The 24,724-nt window shown below is 33.0% G+C and overlaps 1 long non-coding RNA gene across 1 annotated transcript in view; it reads left to right on the top strand.

The window, feature by feature from the left end:
* The window catches only part of LOC131484768 (uncharacterized), a 135,335-nt gene extending 117,693 nt beyond the window's left edge, over positions 1–17,642 (top strand). The window contains exons 3-5 of the long non-coding RNA XR_009248440.1: positions 12,056–12,121; positions 14,830–14,883; positions 17,557–17,642. This is a non-coding gene — a long non-coding RNA (uncharacterized LOC131484768). The remainder of the gene's footprint in view (positions 1–12,055; positions 12,122–14,829; positions 14,884–17,556) is intronic.
* Positions 17,643–24,724: the final 7,082 nt, after the last annotated feature.

The raw sequence follows: 24,724 nt of genomic DNA, 5'->3' as shown, positions 1-24,724 counted from the left end.
TTACTGACATTGACCATATTTCATATATCTATTGACCATTTGTATGTCTTCTTTGGAGAAATATCTAGTCAAGTCTTTTGTCCATTTTTAAAATTGAGTTATTAGTTTGTTGTTGTTGCTATTGAGTTACAGGAGTTCCTTATATATTTTGAAAAATAGCCTCTTAAAGAAATATGGCTTGCAAATACTTTCTCCCATTCCACGCCAGTCTGTTGATTCTTTCTTTTATTGTGTAGAAGCATTATAGTTTGATGTAGTCTTACTTGTCTATTTTTGTATCTGTTACCTATGCTGTTGCCATAAAATAGCCAATACCAATGTCAAAAAGCTTTCATGCTATGTTTTCTTCGAGAAGTTTTACAAAGTCAGGATTTACATGTAAGTTTTTTATCTGCTTGAGTTGATTTTTGTGTGTGGTTTAAGATGAAGATAAATTTCATTCTTCTGTTTGTTTAGCTAGAATACTCAGTACCATGAAGTGATGAGAAGTGATGAGAGTGGATATAATTGCCTTGTCTGATCTTAGAGGAAATTCTTTCAGTTTTCACCACTTAGTATGATGTTAGTTGTAGCATTTAACATATGGCTTTTACTATGTTCAGATACTTTCCTCCTACTCGCTAATTTGTTAACTTTTTTCTTTTATCATGAAAGGTCTTTGAATTGTGTAAAATGCTTTTTATGCATCTGTTGACACTATTGTGTGATATTTATTCTGTATTTTGTTAATGTGAGTTATAACCTTGAGTTTTTAAAAAATATTTTAATGTTTATTTATTTTTGAGAGAGAGACAAAGCATAAGCGGGGAGAGGCAGAGATAGAGGGAGAAACAGAATCTGAAGCAAGCTCCAGGCTCTGAGCTGTCAGCACAGAGCCAGACACAGGGCTTGATCTCATGAACCATGAGATCATGACCTGAGCCGAAGTTGGACACCTAACCAACTGAGCCACCCAGGTGCCCTTGATTAATTTTCATAATTTGAACCATCTTTACATCCCAGAGATAAATCTCACCTGGCCAGGGTATTTGATATTTTTAATATTGTGCTGAATGTGATTCGCTAGTATTTTGTTGAGGATTTTTGCATCTTACCATTTTCTTAAATATCAGGGATATTGGCCTGTAATTTTCTTTTCTTGTGGTGTCTTTATCTGGCTTTGGTATCAGGATAATACTGGACTCCTAAAATAAATTTGGAGGTGTTCTTTTCACTTCAATTATTTGGAATAGTTTGAGAAAGATTGGTGTTAATTTTTCTTTAAATGTTTGGTAGAATTCAGCGGTGAAGTTATCTGTTCTTAGACTTTTACTTTTTAGGTTTTTGATTATTCACTCAACATACATACTAACAATAGATGTGTTTAAACTTTCTTTTGCTTCATGATTCAATCTTATTACATTATATGTTTCTAGGACTTATCCATGTCTTGTAGGTTATCCAATTTGTTGGCATACATTATTTATCTTAGTCTCTTATGATACTCTATTTCTGTGCTCTTCTTTTATTTCTATTTTTTTTATTTGAATGTCTCTTCTTTTTTCTTAGGCTAAAGGCTTGTCCGTTTTGTTAATCTAAACAAACAAACAAGCAGCTCTTAGTTTCATTGGCCTTCTCTATTATTTTAGTCTCTATTTCATTTATTTCTGCTCTGATCTTTATTATTTCCTTCCTTTCCTTCCTGTTAACTATAGTCTTAATTTGTTCTTTTTTTCAGTTCCTTAGTGTGTAATTTTAAGTTTATTTGAGAACTTCTTTTATTTTGAAATGCAGGTATTCATCACTATAAATTTCCCTCTTAAAACTTGTTTTTTTTTAATCTTAAAACTTTGGTATGTTAAATTTTCATTTTTGTTTCTGCCAAGATATTTTTACAATTTCCCTTTTTTAAAGTTTATTTATTTTGAGAGAGATATTTTGAGAGAGAGAGAGAGAGAGAGAGAGAGAAGGAGCACAAATGGGGGAGAGGCAGAGAAAGAGGGAGAGAGAGAACGCCAAGTGGACTCCACACTCAGCATGGAGCTGATATGGGGATCCATCCCATAACCACAAGATCACAACCTGAACTGGTATCAAGAGTCTTATATTAACTGACTAAGCTACCTACGTGTCCCTCCAATTTCCCTTTTGATTCTTCTTTGACTCGTTGGTTGTTCAAGAATGTGTTGTTTAATTTCCCCATATTTGTGAAAATTTAAGAAAAATTGTTAAAAGGGTAAATCTTATGTTCTTGCCACAGTAAATTAAAATTTAAAAAAAATTAATTTTGAGCATCATCTACTGTTTTCAATAAAAAATTATAAAGCCACAAAAATAAAATTTCCTAATACCCTACACCTCCCTTTCTCTATGTACTAACAATCTTTTCTTAGTACATAATGTACATGCATACAGACATACATATAACATATGTATGGTCTCTATGTCTATGTGTTTTTATAGTAATGGAATTACATTATTCATATTGCTGTATAATTTGCTTTTCTCAAACAACTCATATTTGCTTTCCATTTTTTGTTCCTGTTTGCTAAATTCATCTTATATGTTTTCCTGTCTTTTTTTCCTTCTTTTTTTTTATGGTAAGCTGGTCTTATTTTATAAATAAAATCTCCAATTTTTAAAATGAAATTTATTTTCAGAAAACTTAACAGATACAATACTGTTCAACTAAATCAGGCTTTATTCACTATTATTACAAGAATGATTAAATAAATTTCTTAATCTAATGTTCTTATTCTAAGTACAATAGCAATGATAAGCTTCACATAACTACTGGACAATAAAGTACTTAGGTTATACAGGGAATTTCAGTTTTGCTTACTTAATTTTAGCTCAATCATACCTTCTAGTCATCAGCTCTCAACTAGCCATCTTGAGAGACCTGTCTCTTATGCAAAAGATTAGTGAAATGTTGTTTTGAACAATGGAAATTTTACCTTCTTTTGCTTTTAATGACAAGTTAACACTGACACAATCTTTCTCATTTTAATTTATGTAATTTATCAAATATGTCAAGACAGATTTAAATTATAATTATTAAATAAATGTAACATATATCCTATGGGCTGCTGCATTATTCAACCTTTTGTAAATTACTCACCTTTTTGGTCCTAAAGATAAATTATATATCATTATGTGACATTTATTTATTTAGAAGAATTATGAAGAATAATAACACATAGATCTGGATACCAGATTATTTATATGACAAATTCTGTTTTTCAGGTTTGCCTAAAGCAAAATATGTTTGAGAAAATAAGAACTTTCACTGCACCTAATTCTTTACCTACAAGAAATTATGCCTAACTCTAGGGTTATTCCTCATTGTCTTCCTGAATTTCTTTTCCATTTATTTGTCATTTCAATTTGAAGTTTAAGGAAAAAGAATGGCAAGAAAATTTACAAACCTAGCATTACATTTTACCTTAAATATATATTATTATTTTTAGTTGTATATATTAACATCTGTATTATTTATGATCAATGATAATTACTGAAATTGTTAGATTATTTTTTCTCAATATCTTGCTGCTTCCCAATGCCAGAGGGGGGCGGATATGATCATTATTATCATGAGTTTTCTTCCATGCACACAAAACACATAGAGATCAGGATTTTCTTTTGGTGTCCTAGAGTTTAGAGAATGATTTAAGAATAAGGAAAATTCTGCCATCCTCCACCTAACTTTTTAGGATTTATCCCTCATGACTTTGATATTGGAAAAGGCTATTGATCTTCATCTTGGAACACTATTTCCTTACACTGAGTCTAATCAACCCAAGTTTGTTCAATCCATTAGTTTCTAATTATGTCTATAGCTCAATTTTGGAACAAACTGGCTGAAATTAATATTTTAAAAGACAAAGAAATAGAATTTTCAGCAAAATATAATTTTCTGTTTGCTTTTTAGTGTCATCTCCTATTGTGGTTCTCAAATAATTCCTGTTTCATTCCTCTTCCTTATTTCCAGAATTTTACAAATGGAATATAGGCCTGTAAATGCCTCATTTTTTCCCCCATAAATTTCTCTCCTAATACAAATATAATACAAAAATTTTTGTACTGGAAAGTTTATTATACTTGGAAAAGGCCGGTCTCAAAAAATGATTTTTGTATTTGTTTTTTACAATAAACCATTTATGTTTTCTAGGACAAAAAAGGCCTTCAAGAAAAATAACATAGCTATTTTAATTCTAATTCTTAAAATAAATACGTTCTGATTTTTTAAGTATAATTCTTTATAAAATGCTCCTTTCTCTAGTCTTGCATTCCATTATTTCATGATAGGAAATAAGCATGCTCATTAATATATTTTCAAAATGCCAGAAAATCAATAATTATCTTAGTGTCTTCCCATGTTTACCATGCATTGCACCTTCAAATTAAAAAAAAAAAAAGAGTAAATCTGCTTTTATTTGTAACAATCTTATTGAATGAGATGGACCCCTTAGGGAGCAAATACAGAATCACCCACTTTTTTTCCTGCCACCTCTTGCTTGCACACATAGTTTTCTATCTCTTTCTCACCCATGAATGACATCTTGAGTAAATTCCACAGCTTTCACTTTTAATTATGAGATCTGTCTGTTTTATTAAAGTGGCTAATTTAACCTACATAAAACACTTTTCATCACCTGCCCAGTTTACAACATTCCCTCTTTGGCTTGAACCAGACTAGGAAAACTGCAGTGGGAAAAAAAGATGATGTACACTCAATGTCCTTGTTCTTCCCACTTCTAGCTCTTTCTCTTCTGCCTTTGTTTCCTCCAGACTGACATATGGAAGGAGATGTGAGAAGCAATCAAAGAGTCCTAATTAATGGTTTTATGGTAGTCTGACCTTGGTGCTGTCTAATTTTCTGCTTTGTGCAGTTGCTTCAGGCACCAAAGGGCTTATGAGACTGTATATCCTTGGAACATGTGATACACTCTCTGGATGATATATTATCACTTTCCCCTTGGCTTATGCTTGTGTAGAAACCTCACCATGACAGGTAACCCTCTTGAGTGAGGCGCTTTCAATCCCACTCTATTAAAATTAATGTTTGCAGTGTCTTCATAACATATGGGAAATCTCATCACCTTTGCCCTGCTATATTCTGGAAGTTTAATTTGCTCCTATTGCATCTTTTATCCTTGACTCAGAAATCACAATTAGTTCTAGCCAGCCCTTTAGGTGGCTTCCCAAACGTCAGGATATACAGGTCAAAACACCACAAGAAGCATCTCACATTGCTCTGCGCCTAATACCTTAGTGACACTGGAATGTTAAAAGCCTCTTCTTACTACTTTATTGAAATGCATAAAGGAGCAAAATACTGCACTCTACTAAACAGACAATACTACAAGTGAATTTTGTTTTTCTAATTGTCCTGCTTCTTTGATATATAGGATAGTGGTTACTGGTTGACCTTTTGTCACAGGACTGGTATTGGACATATCTTGGGTACTAAAGTTATAGGATTCTACAAGATTTATTTAACATGAATGAATACATGTCATAATGATCTTAAAACTTGGAAGTAGGTAATTGGGCCAACTCTTTTTAATAAAAGCCAAAGATGCATAAAAATAATATTCTTGTAGGAGCTCAACAGCAAGTAATACACGCCATACCAATCAAATGATATGTTAAACTGGAGATGCAATTAATATTTAAAAATTTCACTAGCAGGTGGAATGGTTATTGTAGCATTATAAATGTCTTCATTTGCATCAATCAATATCCAGAGAAAAATTTTCTAAGCTTTTCAGATTCTAAGTATTAGAATATTAATTAGACTGATAATCAGCTACTAAAGCCATCCTGATCTAGTGTTACACAATATCAGTTGATTTTTCACGGTGCCATACTCAAATATTTTGGCGTGGCACAGATATAACTTACTTTGTTATGTTGAGATTGAACTTTACAAAATTAAAATTAGAAGGAGGATATATTAAAAACAGATGAGAGCAACTCTTTATTTTGATGATATGAGCTCAATTTTTCATTTCATGTCTCATATAATATAACTTACACAAATGTCCATTATTGATTCTTAGAATCTGAAGATTTCCAAAATTTATATTTCACATTTTGCAGTTTGATCTTAATGGAAAGTACTTCAGAATGAATATACATTAAAATACACTGAGTCGATCCATTAATATTTTGCAGTTTACTATATGGCAATAGAAACCAAATTAAAAATGAAATTAAGCATAAAACCATTATTCCTTTCTGTTTCTTGAAAATATTTTTGGCATGCAATCATTAAAATGTAGACAGTGTGCTCTACCCTTCCCAACTCTTGCTTCTTCAAATTGACATTTGAAGGGATCCTGAGCCTGGACATCACTATCTGTGATTCATTTGATAATAATATTTTTTTTCATGTATCAAAGCTATTTTACAATTCTTCTAGTTATAGTCATAAACTGAATTAGTTTTTCATAAATTTTCAGCTTAAGTTTATATGATTTCAATTATAAATGCAAGTATAAGAAGGCCAACCAAAAGGGATTTTTAAGGCAGTGAATAATTGCAGATATATATCATTAAAATTTGTCCAAAGTCATAGAATATAAAACACCAAGTGAACCTTAATATAAACTATGGACTTTGGATGATAATGATGTGTCCGTGTCAGTTTTTCAATTCTAGCAAATGTACCCCTCTATGACGGATATTGACAAAAGAGGAGGCTTTGCATGTATGAGGGTAAGCAGTATACAGAAAATCTCGGTACCTTCTGCTCAATTTTTCTGTGAAACTGTAAGTACTCTGAAAACAAAGTATAATAAAAATTTAGAATAAAATTCTAAGATTTATTTCATGTTCATAATACATGTCCAATGCAATGATAAAGCTTTTGTTAGTAGAAGAGCAGTATTTGTCATATTTAGTCATGACGTAGGTAACAAACTACTCCATCCAATGAAACCATCATTGCAACAGAAGACCTTAGAGACCTCTCAGTCAAAGAAAGAGAATATGGTGAATCATGTGCCAGCTCCTCAGTGCTCTTTCTCTTAAAGCACACATAAGCCCATTCCATTCACAGTAATCTGGCTAGTGAGTCACATGGCTACATCTAATTTAAAAGGCTAGAAAGTAGTAAGTCCATTATGACTAAAAGGAAGAGAAAATCTTCTTTCTACTTGCAGTGTACATTCGACCAATCATCACGAAACACACCCAATTTTTCCATCCAACAACTAGGCTCAAGTTCAGAGTTAAGGGTTCTCATTGATGAGATTGATAAATATATATAAAACAAGTTTGGTCAGGAAGACTTTGCTTTATCATATAAAAAACTTTAAAAAATTTTTGTATACAAAATAGTACGGTATTGAATTTGGAGCACAGGAACTTAAATTGTAAGAAATACAATTCATTCTTGGTATTGGACCTTATAGTATAGTAAAATGTGCACTTAATAAATGGTGTTGGCACAAATACTTATCAATCTAAAAAAGAAAAAAATGTAAGCTCTAACAATAGTTTATAAAGAAAAATTCAGAAGGAATAAATGCTGAAATGTTTATTAAAAAGAGTAAATGTTTCAGTTTATTTGGGAAACATGAGGACATATTAAAGAAATTATAAAGTACAAAAGTTACAAAGTAATGACAATGTTGGTAATACAAAAAATTAAGATTTTATTCAAAAATACACTAAAAGCAAGAGAAAAGCAATGTTCTGTAAAATAAATGCAAATCAAATGATAATGTAATAGGTAGTTTCTAAAACATACAAAACTGTCCTGAATTTTATTACAAATGATGAGTATTTAATTGAAACATGGCACAGTTTTAATAGACAATACATAGAAGCAGAAATTTAAATTTCCAGAGGATATGAAAACTCAATTTTGTTAGTGTTCAGGAAAATGCAAATAAAAGTAACAAGCTCTAACTACTGAGCCATAACTACTTAACTCTCAAATTCGCATAATTCAATGGGCGAAAATTTTAAATGCTAGCATGAATGTAGGCAAAGTCTACTCTCAGTGATTGACAGAAAAATGTGAATTTCAACATATGTGCTGGAATGTGTTTCTCAGTATTTGTAGAGTATTATATAATGTGTACACTTTGACCCATTTCACCACTGGAATCACACACACACACACACACACACACAGCATATACACATGCTTATACTCAAGGCATGCTATGAGAAAATTTATTGCAGTACTTTTGTGATGGAAAAATAAATCTCAAATTTATCTAAATGCTAATCAACAGTGGAAAGACTGAAATAATTACAGAACATCTTTACCATGGAATACTAAGCCACTGTACAAAGGATCAAATTATTTAATTTTTACTGCTAGTAGTTCTGCTTTTACAATATATTCATGAGTAGAAAAGCAAGCCGTAAGCAAATCTGTGTTGTTTGCTACCATTGAGATATATGATTGTTATATTAATTATTTTTATAACACACAATAGTATGAGAAAGGAAAATATGGTAATGAGGAAGAAAGCAGATGGGTGTTGTAGAGGTTAGTGAAAACAAAGATTGCGAAGTAGAAAAATATACTTGATATGGTGTTAATTAAAGACATAGAATATAGAATTGTCTCATTAACATAAGAAAATATTGATTGTACCTAAATATAGTATACTTATGATTTCATTTTAAGGAACAGCAAAAAATGTGTACAAAGAAATTTACGTGGATAAATAACAAGATTGATTTAATTATAGAATACAGTTACAGGCAAATTTTACAATCTTAATCCTTATAGAATTCCTTATTCCTAATAAAAGAAGTGCATATGTCCAATATCCTATTTTTCATACATTTTTCCAGTATAACCTAATTTTTTCTAAAAATCATAACATACAAACACATGTGTGTGCACATACATATTCTTTTTTTTTTTTTGGAGCTCAAATTTATTTAAATTCTAGTTAGTTAACATACGGTGTAATACTAGTTTCAGGTGTAGAATTTAGTGACTCATCACTTACATACAACATCCAGCGCTCATGACAAGTGCCCTCTGAATACCCATTCCCTCACCCACCTTTCCTCCTGCAACCCTCAAGTTTGTTCTCTATAGTTAAGAATCTATTTCATGTTTTGCCTCTCTTTTGTGCCTTAAATTCCACATATGAGTGCAGTCCTCTGGTATTTGTTTTTCTCTGAATGACTTACTCACTTAGCATAGTATAATACAGTCTAGTCCATCCATGTGGTTGCAAATGCCAAGATATCATTCTTTTTGATGGCTGAATAACATTACAGTGTGTGTGTGTGTGTGTGTGTGTGTGTGTGTGTGTAGCACCTCTTCTTTATCCATTCATCAGCCGATGGACCTTAGGGCTTATTCCATAATTCGGCTATTGTTGATAATGCTGCTATAAACACTGGGGTTACATGTGTCCCTTCGAATCAGTGTTTTTGTATCCTTTGGGTGTACCAAGTAGTGCAATGCTACATCATAGGGTACTTCTATTTTTAGCTCTTTGAGGAACCTCCACACTATTTTCCAGAGTGGCTGTACCAGTTTGTATTCACACCAATAGTGTAAGAAGGTTCCCCTTTCTCTTCATCTTCATCAACATCTATTGTTTCCTGTGTTGTTAATTTTAGCCATTCTGACAGGTGTAGGTGATATCTCATTGTAGTTTTGATTTGTATTTTCCTAATTATGAGTAATTTTGAGCATCTTTTCATGTGTTTGTTAGCCATCTGTATGTCTTCTTTAGAAAAATGTCTATTCATGTCTTCTACCTATATTTTAACTGGATTCGTGGTTTCATTCATCTTTTCTACTGTTTTTGTTTGTTTGTTTCTATATAATTAATTTTTGCTCTAATCTTTATTATTTCCCTTTTTTCTAGTTTTAGGCTTCATTTGGGGAAGTATTCGCCTTGTGCGATCGCACAAAGATGGCAGTCCTCTTTCTCACCTTTCCCAAGACCAGGGTCCACTCCCCTCAGCGGCACCTGCAATCCATTTCTCCTCCAATCTATGTCTCTACACTTCCTACCTTCCTGGATGTGGACTCTTCTCTCCTTCTAGTTGTGTAGTTTGTTCTGTCAGTCTTCAGATCGATCTTTTTGGGTATTCAGAATGATTTGATAGTATCTAGGTGTGCATGAGGGATGAAACAAGCCTGTGGGTCCTCCCACTATTCTGCCATCTTAGCTCCCCCCACCACACACATTCTCGGACACAGACAGCAACTTTCATTTTCTTTGCATATAGCAGCCAGTACCATAGAAGTATCTTTGCTGACACTCTTGTACTCTTCCAGAGGTCCCAGCACATAATTCTTTAGGCAAATTTAAAATGTCCTGACCTCTCCCATGTCTCTTCATGTAGCATATCATTACTTCTGATTTATTTTCCTTTTTATAATGAACTGAATATCTTTTAAATTCACAAAATACTTTGTAGTAAGAGTCATCTATATTATGTCCTCATAGTCTATTTCACATTTAGGGATGTTCATCATTCAAAGGCTTATATATATTTCCTTTCGCAATTTTTCAATTTGTGTTTATAGTTTTTACTAAGCTGAAAGTAGTGGACCACAAAAAATATCAGAACAAAAAAAAGTATATACGAAAATAATTCTTCTGTCAGCAGATGAATATACTTTATCACCTTATATCTTCAGATTTATTTAATTGAGAGACCTTCTAAGAGTAAGTAAAGAAATATTTGATGTGTACTTTGAGAACATTATCATTCAAATTCTGAGTTGTAGAAGTAATACTAACCCTTTTTAATATTGCTAATGTATCACTCTTTGCTGTCTTTCTCTTATAGCAGGAAATTATTCTTAGTCAAAATATCAGGTCATTGATGTTTGAATAACCCCTTCTTCTGAGAATTAGCTTCCAATTTCAACTTATTTTTCTTTCTCTAGAAAGATATTTATAGCATAAGTGAACAATTTTTCAACAAGTGAAGAATTTAAAGGATAAATGTTACTCTGCTTGTGAAGTTTGTCTATGTGCTTCCCTTAAGTCGATAAGAGAATGTGTGGTAAAACTGTGGGTGTAACAGAAGGTGCTTAGACTGTCATAAAGCTGGAAGATATGATGGAAGATCCTTCTATTCTTAGCAGAAAGCAGACAGAGAGTGCACAAGAGAACTGCTACTCTTCAATGAGAGAAAGGACAAAGAGCCAAAGAATACTGGGAATAGTAGCATGGAGGAAGATTTGTCATTCTTTCTATATCAGATGATTTTTCATAGAAATCAATAGATTATTTTTATTACTTTAGGAAAAACTTGACTGTGGAGAAACTTCCTGCACATTCATGGAAGTCATAATTCTAATGTCCTTGAAACTCTTACCTGGTATGAATGTAATAGATGAAGGTAACTTTTTAAAACAGTCTTTGTTTCTCATAAGAAAGTACTTTTTTCTCATATCTTATTCCTCATAAGATATGGCTCTTTATTTTTCCACATATATGTAGCCAATAATATTTCAATAAAAACTAAATAACTTTTGGGGCGCCTGGGTGGCGCAGTCGGTTAAGCGTCCGACTTCAGCCAGGTCACGATCTCGCGGTCCGTGAGTTCGAGCCCCGCGTCAGGCTCTGGGCTGATGGCTCGGAGCCTGGAGCCTGTTTCCGATTCTGTGTCTCCCTCTCTCTCTGCCCCTCCCCGTTCATGCTCTGTCTCTCTCTGTCCCAAAAATAAATAAAAAAAAAAATGTTGAAAAAAAAAAATTAAAAAAAAAAAAAAAAAAAAAAAACTAAATAACTTTTATTTAGATATTTGCATGCAAACTTGAAAGTACATTTGTTTTTTCATAGAAAAATACTTATTTCTTTGAAATGATTTGAATGACTAGATTTAGTTATATATATATATATATATATATATATATATATACATGACATATAAATATAAATATATATATATATACATGACATATAAATATAAATATATATATATATATAAAACAATCTTTGAGGAGTCTTCAATGCATTCAGTAATGTATAGACCTTTGAAGCCTATGATTTTATGTTATGTATATTGTGTAATGAGGTAACAATTATTTTCTTGATAACTGGTATCAGAATTTCCCTTATAGGAGAAACCATTTTCTTTAGGAGAGTGCCTCGATGAATACTCTTGGAATGGGTGAATCCTTGTAAAGGTAATGTCAGACAATGACAAAGTGCAAGTTAAGTGGAGAAAAGAAGGGAGGTATGGGGAAGAACCAACTAAATGAAGAAAGGCTGGCATTACATAGGGTAAAAAAACTAGTCAATCTCCTCATTTAGTGGATTGGGCAAAGGACACTTTAAAGGTAATGAGCCCTGGTATTTTAGTTGAAATAGTTTATAGTATTTGAATTTAAAACACTTCTTAGTCTTTCTTAGGAAGTTTAAAAAGTCTACTAATTCATAGATTGTGTACATACTACTTATGGATACACAGGCTTGTAGAAATAAAAGAAAGGATTGAGTGTAATACATGGGTTATTGCAGTACTCAACAATATTGCTATTCAAAGTGTAGCCCACAGACCAACAGCTTTATAAAAACTTGGTAGAAATGAATATTATTAACTGCCACCCCAATTACCAACGCAGGATTTATATTTTACTAAAATTCCCATTTGATTTTTATGTATATTCAATTTTGAGAAGCCCTGAACAGAACCTCCAAACTTCACACACATTAGCAGACAGCAAAGAAGCTTCTGTGGGCATGCAGAATTCAGACACATTTGAAGTAAATCTTTGGACTTTCATGACTCATAAATGCTTGTATCAGAGTGCAAATATTAATGCAAATATTACTGGAAACTCAAAAGACAGCTGGCACAATCCTACCATTGAAGACTGACTTAAAGTCTTAATTCCTGGAAATTTAAGATTTGAGTAAAGATAACTTTTTCCCCCAATGTTTCTGTGTACCTGTACTTTCTTAGGGCGTGGAAGGAGAAAAATCTGCACAACCTGGCCCAGAAAGCAAGGATGGAGAGGGAAAGTAATTCTGGAAAACACAACTTTATGAAAAAGTTCACAGACACCATCTAGGTCACTTACACCTCTAGGTGAAAGAATGGTACAAAGTGAGCCCAGGCAGGAAGACTGCGGTCAAGTGGAAGTAACATTAAAAACTATTCTGGGGGCACCTGGGTGGCTCAGTTGGTTAAGAGTCCGACTTTGGTTTAGGTCATGATCTCACTCTTGTGAGTTCGAGCCCTGCGTTGGGCTGTGTGCTGACAGCTCAGGGCCCGGAGCCTGCTTCGGATTCTGTGTCTCCCTCTCTCTCTGCCCCTCCCCTGCTCGTGCTCTGTCTCTCTCTCTCTCTCTCTCAAAATAAATAAACAAAACAAAAAAACATTTTTTTTAAAGATACTATAAAAAAAAAACAACACACTATTCTGTAGTGTGGCACCTGAGTGCCAGTTGGTTGAGCGTCCAACATCAGCTTAGGTCATCATCTCATAGCTTGTGAGTTCAAGCCCCACATCGGGCTCTGTGCTGACAGCTCAGAGCCTGGAGCCTGTTTCTGATTCTGTGTCTCCCCCTCTCTCTGCCCGTCCCTTGCTCACCCTCTGCCTCTGTCTCTCTCTCCTTCAAAAATAAATAAACATAAAGAAAAAAAAACTAGTCTGTAGACAAAGAGACTAGGTAAGTTTTTTTTTTTAAACTTTTGGGTAATGATATTACCATTTTAAGAATATTTCCAATAAAGTGTTTAATAATTTTTTTCACATTTATGGAGTTTACCTTACTGATGATCTCATGACTTATAAGTTATTAAGTCAAAGAAAATTAAGAATATGGTGAAAGAAGAGGCAAAAGTCCTCAAATATAGTCCTAGTATTGGCTCAGAATATTAAATACAATAGAAAAACTCTTGTACCTTTACTATTGTTTCATCATTAACACCAACCTTAAAGAGGTTTATAATTACATTCTAACCTAATGTAGTGCGATACATTTGAAGGTGTTTGCTCTATATTGCTATGGCCAAAAGGTTACTGAAATAAATTTTAGTTGAAATGATAATAATGTTTTAAGGAAGCTAAGAATAATTTACATTTTAAAAATTTTACAAAAAGCTTTCATTTGTAAACAATTTGAAAACATTCAAAAATGTTAGGTATCATTAATATTAATAAGCTTGATTTTTATGTCATGAAGTAAAGCTTGGATCTTGCCCTGAATATTTTTCTGAAATGAAAATTGCTAAAGGGTCAAAATAAAATAATGTGGAATACTCCTTTTGACAAAAATTGTCCTCATTTGTATGTCACTCAGTGGAGACACTATAATACGCTATTACACTGAAGTCAGACAACCTAGGTCAAAATTCTCATTTACTATTGTATAGTATCATAACCCGGTACAAGTTATTACTGTCTGTGCCATAGATTCTCGATCTGAAAAGAATAACATTTTTATAAATATCTAATCAAAAGACTGTATAATATGCACAACACAATCAAGCAAAACTAACATATAAGGGCTTGTTAGCTCTTTTATTAAATATATGTACATTTTACCACCACCCCCACACAGAGATATATAGAGTCCTAAATTCATTCACCATTAGTTTATTATTATTTTTTTTTGTTCATAAATTCATGAGCTAATTGTAGTCTATCTGGCATCCTCACACCAAAGTCGAGGTAAAAACCACATGTTCTCATCAAGTTTCTAGCTCCATGGGATGTTGATGATGTTTGGAAATTTTTCATCAAATGCTACTTGAAAAGAGCCCATCAAATTTTTGGGAATTTTTACAAACTTGAAAGCATGAGGTGTGAATTGGTGAGAATGGGAAGAGAAATATACAAGAGGATGCCTTTAATTTAGTTTCAAGAGTTTTTGTTTTTGTTTTATAGGAGTGTGCAAACAGGGATGTTGCTGGAAGGAATATGAAGTCATTGAGAACTTTTGTAAGTGTGGTAGCAGGTTTTCATGCTTATGGGAATGATCACAAAGAGGATGAAATTAATGAAGCAGGAGTCCATGGAGCTGCCAAGTAATAGATCAGTGTCCTTACAGCTATGTTCTCTCCTCTTCATCTTTCCAACAGACCCCTGAACAATACATAATGAAAATTTGATCATGTCATTTCCCTTGCTTAAATATGTGTTAATGACTCCCCACTAATTTCAGGATGCATTTTGGACTTCTGGCACTGATCTGTGTATTAGATATACAGAGTTGAACAAACAGTGTTAGCCCTTGCCCTAGTGGAATTTATAATCAACTTGGAAGAAAAGGCAAAAACCAACGAGCCAAATAAGCTAAAGGAGTGCTGTGAGACAGAAAGGCTAAGCAGTATTTGTATGCGTTTGAAAACAATGCATAGGGAAGAAGGAGAGCACAAGAGAAACTAATGGAAGGACCAAAGTCCATAAGGAGAGAGGGGCTGAGTACAGAGTACACATGAAATGAGTACTTTGGATAACAGGAACAGAATTCTGTTGCAGAAGGAGGGAGGAAGAAGAAACCCATTTGCTACTGTTAGCCCCAACTTTCATAATCTACATGAATTGAACTTTTTTTCCTTATTCCTTTCTTTTTAAAAAAGTTTATTCATTTAATTTGAGAGAGAGGGAGAGTGATAGAGAGAGCAAGGGAAGGGCAGGGAGAGAGAAAATCCTAAGCAGATTCTACACTGTCAACACAGAACCCGATGTGGGGCTCAAACTCACAAACCGTGAGATCATGAGGTGAGCTGAAATCAAGAGTTGAATGTTTAACCAACTGAGCCACCCAGGTGCCCCCATTTCCTTGCTGATTTTAAAATGGATCATTCAAGCTTCTAATATAATAGAGATTAAAATGAACAAATATATAAGTCATTTTCTCTGTTGCCAAAGCCCTACTAGGGGGGCCTGTAGCTTAAGGACCCGTGCTAGTCTTTTATGAACCAAATAAATCACTTCCCTGTGTATAACAATTAAAGGCCCAAGCCAACAATACCACCTGTCACATTTCAGCCCATAATACTTGTTGCTATTAAGTGTGACTTAAAAACCAATATCCAAATCTCATAAGAGTTGTGATTTCCCCACAAGGTGTTTTTGTTTTGTTTAGTTGTTTCCTCCCATGTTAATCGCTAGACATATTAAATTCACTTGAGCTGTAAATTTAATTCACTACTCTGCATAAATCAGCCAACAAAATGGGAATTGGATTGGAATGATTATATTAGCATATTATCCTCCCTTTGGAGTGCAGTGGGTGGCAAAGTCAAAGAGGTCAAATCACCACAGGGAAAAATTTAAAAGAAAGGGAGAGAAGTCTGTTTCATTTCTGCACCAATAATTCTTCATCAACATAATTCTTTATACATCTGTGTTAATGTTTCTAAAACACAAGTAAGACTTTGTCATTCCCTTTCTTAAAGATCATGAAGTAAATTCTCTAATTTTCAGTCTCCTTTTATAATATATATCTGTTTACATATAGATATGTCCTTAATATCCAAGTCGATATGCCCTTAATAAAATGCATAAGCTGCTTCAAATTCTGCCATAGATTCAACATTAATTCCTCTTACTCACAGTCATATGATTATATTCTTTTTCTATATCAAGACTTTCTGGCTTTACATACCCTGTTTCCTCTGCCTAGATATCCTTGTGTTTTTTTTGTTGCTGTTTTGTTTTGTTTTGTTTTTGTTTGTTTGTTTTCATTTTCATAAACCCCATTCAACTTTCAATGACAGGTAATGATAGTACTTCATCTATGAGGCTCAATGGACATGATCACTCCAGTGAGGTTTGAATATTTCCTTAGTTCATTTTCCTGGCCTTTTTTCACATTGTTGTGACATTGTTTCTCAAATGCCTCACCTCCATCAGGACAGACATTATCTTTTATTTTTATATTTCTAGTACACAGTGATATGTTTGATATGTAGAAGGTGTTCAATATATTTTTGTTTAAACAGTGATAAGAAGCTGGAAGGAAGATACTTAATTTTTTGGCTAGCCAAGTAGACGAATGAAAAATACTATTAAACAATATAATGAATATAAAGCTAAAATACGCATTTTGCCATTGAAGATTGTGTGTTCATTCTAGATGTTTTGAGATTGAGACTTGGTGGTGATAAATAAAGTTTGTTTGACAAACGTATGAATCTATATGTTAGTACCATTCTCTAAATGCAAGATAAATAATTGGAGGGAATCAACAAGTAAGTGGTCAACAACTATATTAGTATATATTTTGTTAGTGAAAAGTGCCTATGTAAAACAAAAATATAGTAAGTTGAAAATACTGATGAACATCATTTTTATGGGATATTAAGAGGGAGATAATACAGAGAAAACTTTTTTTAAGTTTATTTATTTATTTTTGGAATTTCTAAACCCAGGGTGGGGTTTGAACTCACAACCCCGAGATCAAGAGTCACATGCTCTTTTGACTGAGAGAGCCAGGTACCCTAAGACAGAGAAAACTTAAAACATATGAGAGCAGGAGAATCAGGAACGGTTCACTCATGAAAATCCAATATGAATTTCCACAAGAAAGAATTGAGCCATGAGCACTGTACACAGCAGAAAGAACATGTGAGTAACCCTGACGGTGATTTTGGATTTGGCTTTTAGAAGATGCCATCCAGGATGTGGAGATGTAAGAATGGGTACCAGAATTCTGCATATTGAGGACTGAATAGAAGATGAGAAAATGAAGGTAATGGTGAATGTTATTGCTTTTGAGCATTTGGATATATTTACCATTTTTTGGTTCTCTTGATTATTTATGTAGATCCACTTTTCTTTTTTTTTTTTTTTTTTTTTTTTTATTTTTTTTTAAAATTTTTTTTTCAACGTTTTTTAATTTATTTTTGGGACAGAGAGAGACAGAGCATGAACGGGGGAGGGGCAGAGAGAGAGGGAGACACAGAATCGGAAACAGGCTCCAGGCTCCGAGCCGTCGGCCCAGAGCCTGACGCGGGGCTCGAACTCACGGACCGCGAGATCATGACCTGGCTGAAGTCGGACGCTTAACCGACTGCGCCACCCAGGCGCCCCAATCCACTTTTCTATCTGATACTATTTTCCTAGGCCTGCAGAACTTGCTATAATATTTCTGGTAGTGAAGATCTGCCAACAGTGTTTCTCTAAAAAGTTACTTTACCTGTGTTGTGAAAACACATTTCAAAAGGTATAGTATTCTAATTCAGCAGTTTCTCCCCGCCCCACCTCAATTCTTTAATGTATTGCTACATTGTCTTCTACTTAATTACGTCTGACAAAAAGCCGATTCTCATTCTTATTATTTTCCCCTCCTTATATAATTTGTCTTTTATTATTTAATGTTTTTCAGATTTTCTCTTAATAACTGGTTTTTACCAGCTACATGTGCTTTGCTGTGGTTTGAAGTTTATGATATTTGGAGCTTAGTTTCTGATTCTCTAGGCTTACCGATTTCAACAAATTTGGAAAATCTCCAGCAGTTATTTATTCAAATACGTTTTTTTTTGCTATTCCACCTCTCCATCTGAAACTGTTTGTATGTGTGTTACATCATGTGATATGGCACTACATGTTATTGACAGACTTTATATTTGTTGCACATACATTCTTTTGGAAAGGTCTTTTGCTATACATTTAAATTCACTCATTTTCTCTTCTGTGTGGTTTCTTTTTTTAGGGCCCTTCAAATGAATGTTTTCATATATTATATTTTTCATCTCTAGAAGTTCCATTTGGATCTTTTTTATTTTCTCTCCTCATCATGTTCATTCATGAGTAAATGGTATGTTCTTAGAATTGCTCTTTTAATGTCTTTTTCTGTTAATTTCATCTTATTTTTTATTTGTATGCCACATTCCTGTTATGGGTGATATTCACCTGCTTCTTTATAATGGATTCTGGGCACTGTTGATTTACATGTAAAAGTGTTGAATTTTGTGTTACTCATTTAAAAAGTGGTTGATATTTTCTGGAAGGTAGTTATATTCGTGGCATTAGTTTGCTCATTTTGTGACAGCCTTCATTCCAAGACTCATTTAGCCTCATTAGTAATAAAAACCCTTCTGAGGTCTACACTGAATGCCCCATGTATTCAGTGAGAATTCTCCATCTTTGATAGGTGGAACTCAACTGATTACTTGAAATATATGAGCTCTGGGAATTATTTAACTTATAACTTTTTGGTAATTGTTCTTTCCTTGGATCCTATTCTTTCCTAATCTCATGTGTTCTCACCCTATGAATGAGTAGATTGGTTTTCAATCAAGAGTAAAGAAGACACTTTTTGCAGTTTCTTAAGTGCTTTATACATGCAAATTCCTTCTTTTATATACTATACTTTGGAATTTTCTAGTCATTTTGATGACCCACACTTCATTACCTCTCTCTTCAATTGAACAAGAAAGATTCCTGGGCTCTCTTATGGGAGCCACAATCTTGGAATTAGGTCTATGCCAAAACCCTTGGAAATACTATATTTCACCTCATTTGTTTCTCTTTTCTCATGGACCATCATTTTTTTATTGTCATTTTGTTGTAGTTTATAACATAAGGGTAATTACAGAATATTTTGTTCACTCCTGGCCAGAAGAGAAAGCATCTTCAAAATGCAATTATGAAATGAAAGGGAAAAGACAATACAATTTTCCAAGGGATGCTGCATTTAGAATGAAATTTTTCTCAACAATAGAAGAACTTTCTTTTTGTTATTTTTAGAAAGTTGTTCTTGATGCATTAATGAAAAGTAGATATTATTAGAGAAGCGTTATCTAGCATCCTATGTAGAGCTTTTGTATTGTCTTACACATGCATTTCTTAACAGTATTAGGCAAAAATAGCCCAGAAACCAGAGTAATTTTGATTTAGCATAACACATGTTAGTTTCTAATGAATTGCCCTAACTTTAAAAGTTTACCTTGTGCATAGTTTTTAAAATTTCCCATGGAAATATTTTAGTATTAGTTAATTATTTGTATTAAATCATCTTCAAGGGGCGCCTGGGTGGCTCAGTCAGTTAAGCATCCAACTTTGGCTCAGGTCATTATCTAGCAGTTTGTGAGTTTGAGCCCTGGGTCAGGCTCTGTGCTGACAGTGCAGAGCCTGGAGCCTGCTTCAAGTTCTGTTTCTCCCTCTCTCTGCCCCTCCCTCACTCACACTCTGTTTCTCTCTCTCTCTCTCTCAAAAATAAATAAACATTAAAAAATTTTTAAAACTCATCTTCAAAAAAATTCTAATTTTTGAAAATGACATTAATTGAAATAAACTGACAATACATTTAAATGTTATATAATAATCTTTTGCATTTTAATTATTTTAAAATATTAAAGTTTTTCTTCTCATTTACACCTTATGAAATGTAGCTCATTAAATTTTATGGAGAATTATGAGAAAATCCAAATTTTCAACTTTATCGATGACCATTAATGGTTAATGAAACTCATCAATGATATATTAATTGATTCTTAACATCAGATATTTAGAAGGAATATTTGTGTAATATAGGTATGGTAACAAATTGTATTTCTTAAAATCTCTAAATTATTATTTATATTTCAATTCTGTTTTAGCTACATAGATTTGATTTTAATACAATCCAGGCAATAAACAATGGCATAGATATTTCATTATTGTATGTGAGATTATTGACCGAAATGCTCTGAATAATTGGATGGAAACCTGTTAATAGAAAAAAGGTCCAAAGAGAAATTATGATGATAATACAGATTATAAAATTCACTGGTCAAAATGTAACAATGACAGTGGTGATTTTCAAAGGTCATCAAAGTCTAATTCTTCCAGAAATTATTTTATTCAAATTTAATCCATTTTAGCTTTTACTATCAGGGTAATTAACTTTCTCTGACCTATATTTTTAAACAATACACTAAGAAATTAATGTACTCTGATAACCACACATGTTGATTCTATATACTATATATATATATATATATATATATATATATATATATATATAGCTGCATTTAAAAGGACAGCAGGGCCAAAATGGTGTTATTTGTGCTAAACCCCATGTCAGCAAGCCAAAATTTAATATCTAACCTAATTGCAGTTTCAGCTTCTCCCAGGAATGTGACCTTTAACCAGTCAATCCAGAATTACCTGGTCAGCACTAGTGAGGTGATCTGCCTGATAGACCCTCACCCTTCCCCCAAAGGAAGGTGACCTTGCCTGAAATAAATCTTTCTTTTATTTATGACTCATTTGTCTCATCTCCTCTCTGCCTTTAAAAATCTTCCATTTTGTACAGCATCTCAGAGCTCCTTCCTGTTTGCTAGATGTGATGCTTCCTGATTTACAAATTGTTGAATAAAGCCAACGAAATCTTTAGGTTTACTCCGCTGAATTTTGTTTTTTAACAAGAGACAGTTTGCAATAAAGGCACTTATGATTACAAATGTAAATACAGATTTGTGCTAGTTATATGTACGTATGAATACAACCCAGACATATTTCAAAACATATTCAACAAATACATTTATGAGAAAGAATAATTCATTGGCTTGTAGGACTTACATATTTCATTTACACACACACACACACACACACACACACACACGTAGAAACCTAAATTTTCATTTTATATGTTTTTAACACAATAGACTCGGCTTGTTAAGGAAAAACCCGAGAACTCTGAAAATCACTCAAAATATTTAATTATAATAAAAAATAATGTTTTTATTTATTTTTGAGAGAGAGAGAGAGAGAGAGAGAGAGAGAGAGAGAGAGAGAGAAGGCAAGCACAAGCAGGGGAGGGGCAGAGAGAGAGGGAGACACAGAATGCAAAGAAGACTCCAAGCTCTGAGCTGTCAGCACAAAGCCCAACTCAGAGCCCCAACTTATGAATGGTGAGATCATGACCTGAGCCAAAGTCAGACGCTTAACCAACTGAGCCAGTCAGGCACCCCTTTAATTATAATTCTAGATCTTAGTTTTTACCTTTAATAATTTCAAAGGGGAAAATTAAAATTTAAATAATTCTAAAATATTGTTTTTCTTTAAATTATAGGATGTTCTCCTAGAGAAGGACACAGAAGTGTGTCCTAAGTCTTTTTCAGATACAGGTCACTAGTCTTTTTTCAGAACCTTCCAGTAGAACCTCTTTGTCTATGTTCTATCTTTGCTCTGCTTTTAAAAAATAGTCCCAGGGTTCTTATAAACATAAGTTATTGAATATAATTCATATGTTTAGTTTGCCTTATTTGATTTTTATTCATGAATGTTTTTCAAGAGAAATGTGTAAAAATAAAAAGTATAAAGAAATTGAAATACAATTTGAAGACTGAACAGCTAAAATAATAATTAAATTTGAACTCATGAAACAAAATGTTTACTAATCTGATGAAAATTAGGTATTCCTTCAGCCCCAAACTTCCCAAATCCAAAAGAGAAAAGAAACTAAAGGCATGCAAAATGTTGCGAATGTATAACTCAACCTAACTAGCGAGTATGGAAACTGATGCAACTTTTTGTTAAACAACTTTTAAAATGTGTTGGTTTTCCATGATAGAGTATTGCTATTTTAAAGCTTTACAGAACCTGTGGTCTGTGTTAATCCTAATCTGTTGTAAAAGCATAATAAGGTATGAGGAATAAACCTGTCCTCTAATATAAGATGTCATTGAGAAATGAAACCATTACTATTTTCAATTTATAAAATATAAAATTCTAATACAAAAAACAGAAGTTAATTGCTTTGGTGCACCACGAATTATCACATTATATTAAACATTCATACATTTAAAAGAAAGGAAGAAAATGTGAATATCAATGCATATATTTGAGTTGTAGGAAAGCACAATGCTAACATTTTTCTGAAATGACAACAATTATGTTTTAAATTAGTATTTCAAAAATTGTCTACATATTTCTTTAGTATCTAAAAGGCCAACTTAAATACAAAGTGCAAAAATACTGGGTACATCCACTCTATTCTTTGCTTAGAAAACCTTGCACCACATTTCTGGGCTGTGTTCAGTCAGAAGAAAGAGTACCCTTCTCTTTGGCCCAAAAAACATTATCATATCAATAAGCGAAACATGTGTGAGTCTACAAAGGTAGCAGAAGATCTAAGTCTACCTCCCCTCTGTTCCCTAGAGCAGAAATATCGATTTAAAGCAGCCAAAATCTAAAGATGATCTAGACACAGACTTGCCAATCCAGTTTTGTTTTGTTTCATTGTTTAACTCTCCCAAGGACTACATGGGACTGGTATTAGGGCATCAGGAAGAAAGAGTGCAAAGGGCAAATTTGACTAAGGTGTAAGGAATAGAGGTACTAGAGAAGTTGAAGAAAGGAGAGAAAGAAGATATTCAATCTGGGGAAAAAAATGTCTAAGAACCAGGACCAAACAGTCCTTCAATAAGAATCCTACTTCCCGTAAAAATCTGGAGATCCTTGTCTCTCTCTATAAAGAGAAGGTGGTAAATGGGCAAAGAAGCAAAATAACGCCTCTTGACCAATGAAGAACTCATCAATATGATCTGTAAACTTTCCTTTGAAAAAGAAAAATGACAAACTCAGCAATGTTACGCTATACTGGTAAAACAATTTCTCTCGATAGTTTTCTAAGAAATAAAGTAGTATCACTCTTGGTTCTTCCCATTTCTGATAACTGTCACTCAGTTTTAGATATGGTCTCTATGGTTTTAAAATAGTAAAGTCTTGTGCTCGCTTCGGCAGCACATATACTAAAATAGTAAAGTCTTCCTCTTCCTCATGACACAAAAGTAATGAGGTTAAAAACAGAAGCAGTTTTGATTAAAAGCATATTGCTTCATGTAATAAGTTTAATGGATAGTATTGACCTTTAAATCATAAAACACATCCATGAATCAGCTAAATAATAGGTCATCTGGCAAACAGAAGTTCTATTCCAGTTTATAAAGCAGAAACAGCTAGCAGACATGCTTTTGATGGCCAGTGAAATATTTCACAGTATAGAAATAAAACATTTTCTTACTCTATTAAAATGTCAGACTTTATTTACTTGAGTTCCTAACAGCAAGTTTCTTTCATATGCATATTAATTGTAAAGTATGAACATAAATTAAAAATATTTTTCCAGCAGTTTGGTATAAATTGTTGATCTTTTTAATGTGTTGGCATTTTAAGGAATGGTTGAAAATAATATCCTTTGGCTAAATTAAGCATTCATCTCTTTGTTAGGAACTTACCTTGGGTTAAAAATCTTAATAAACAAGGTATAGTTTGGCCTTTTTGTGGAAAATGGATATAAGGTATTATCTTTGAGATCCTTCGAAATACTGCACCTTTTATATACAATCTAGCCTTTAATTTTCTAAAAACTTTTATGTAAATTGACTAAATGCAAATGAACAAATCTGGATGATGACTTCTTCCATATAATTTTATGTGCCAATTTTCCAAATAAAGATTTCTAATTAAATAAAAATCTCCTTGTATACACACAGTTTTTACTACTTCTGCCTAGAAGTATGTAATTACTGTATACTTTAATTTCCATTCTACTTCATTTATTATGTATGTTCCAAAAGTAGAGAAAGATGATTCTCTACTGTAATTTGTAAGAAAATTGAAAAATAATGAATTCACCTGAGTGTTCATCTGTGATGAGTTTTTCTCAATATGTGTTTCTCTACTACCTGTAGATTTGCTCTAAATTGTGACTATAAAGTTACAGCATTTTTAGAAGATCAACTTGGGCAAATAACATTCAAAAAGGAAACAGTCATTACTTTTCTCAGCAAAATCAACGTAAAACATGAATAAGATTATAAAAAATAAATACGAGGCGTAACTT

The sequence above is a fragment of the Neofelis nebulosa genome, chromosome 1 (genome assembly GCF_028018385.1).
Source record: "Neofelis nebulosa isolate mNeoNeb1 chromosome 1, mNeoNeb1.pri, whole genome shotgun sequence".
Taxonomy (NCBI): domain Eukaryota; kingdom Metazoa; phylum Chordata; class Mammalia; order Carnivora; family Felidae; genus Neofelis; species Neofelis nebulosa.
This window is presented reverse-complemented; position numbering and strand designations above follow the sequence as displayed.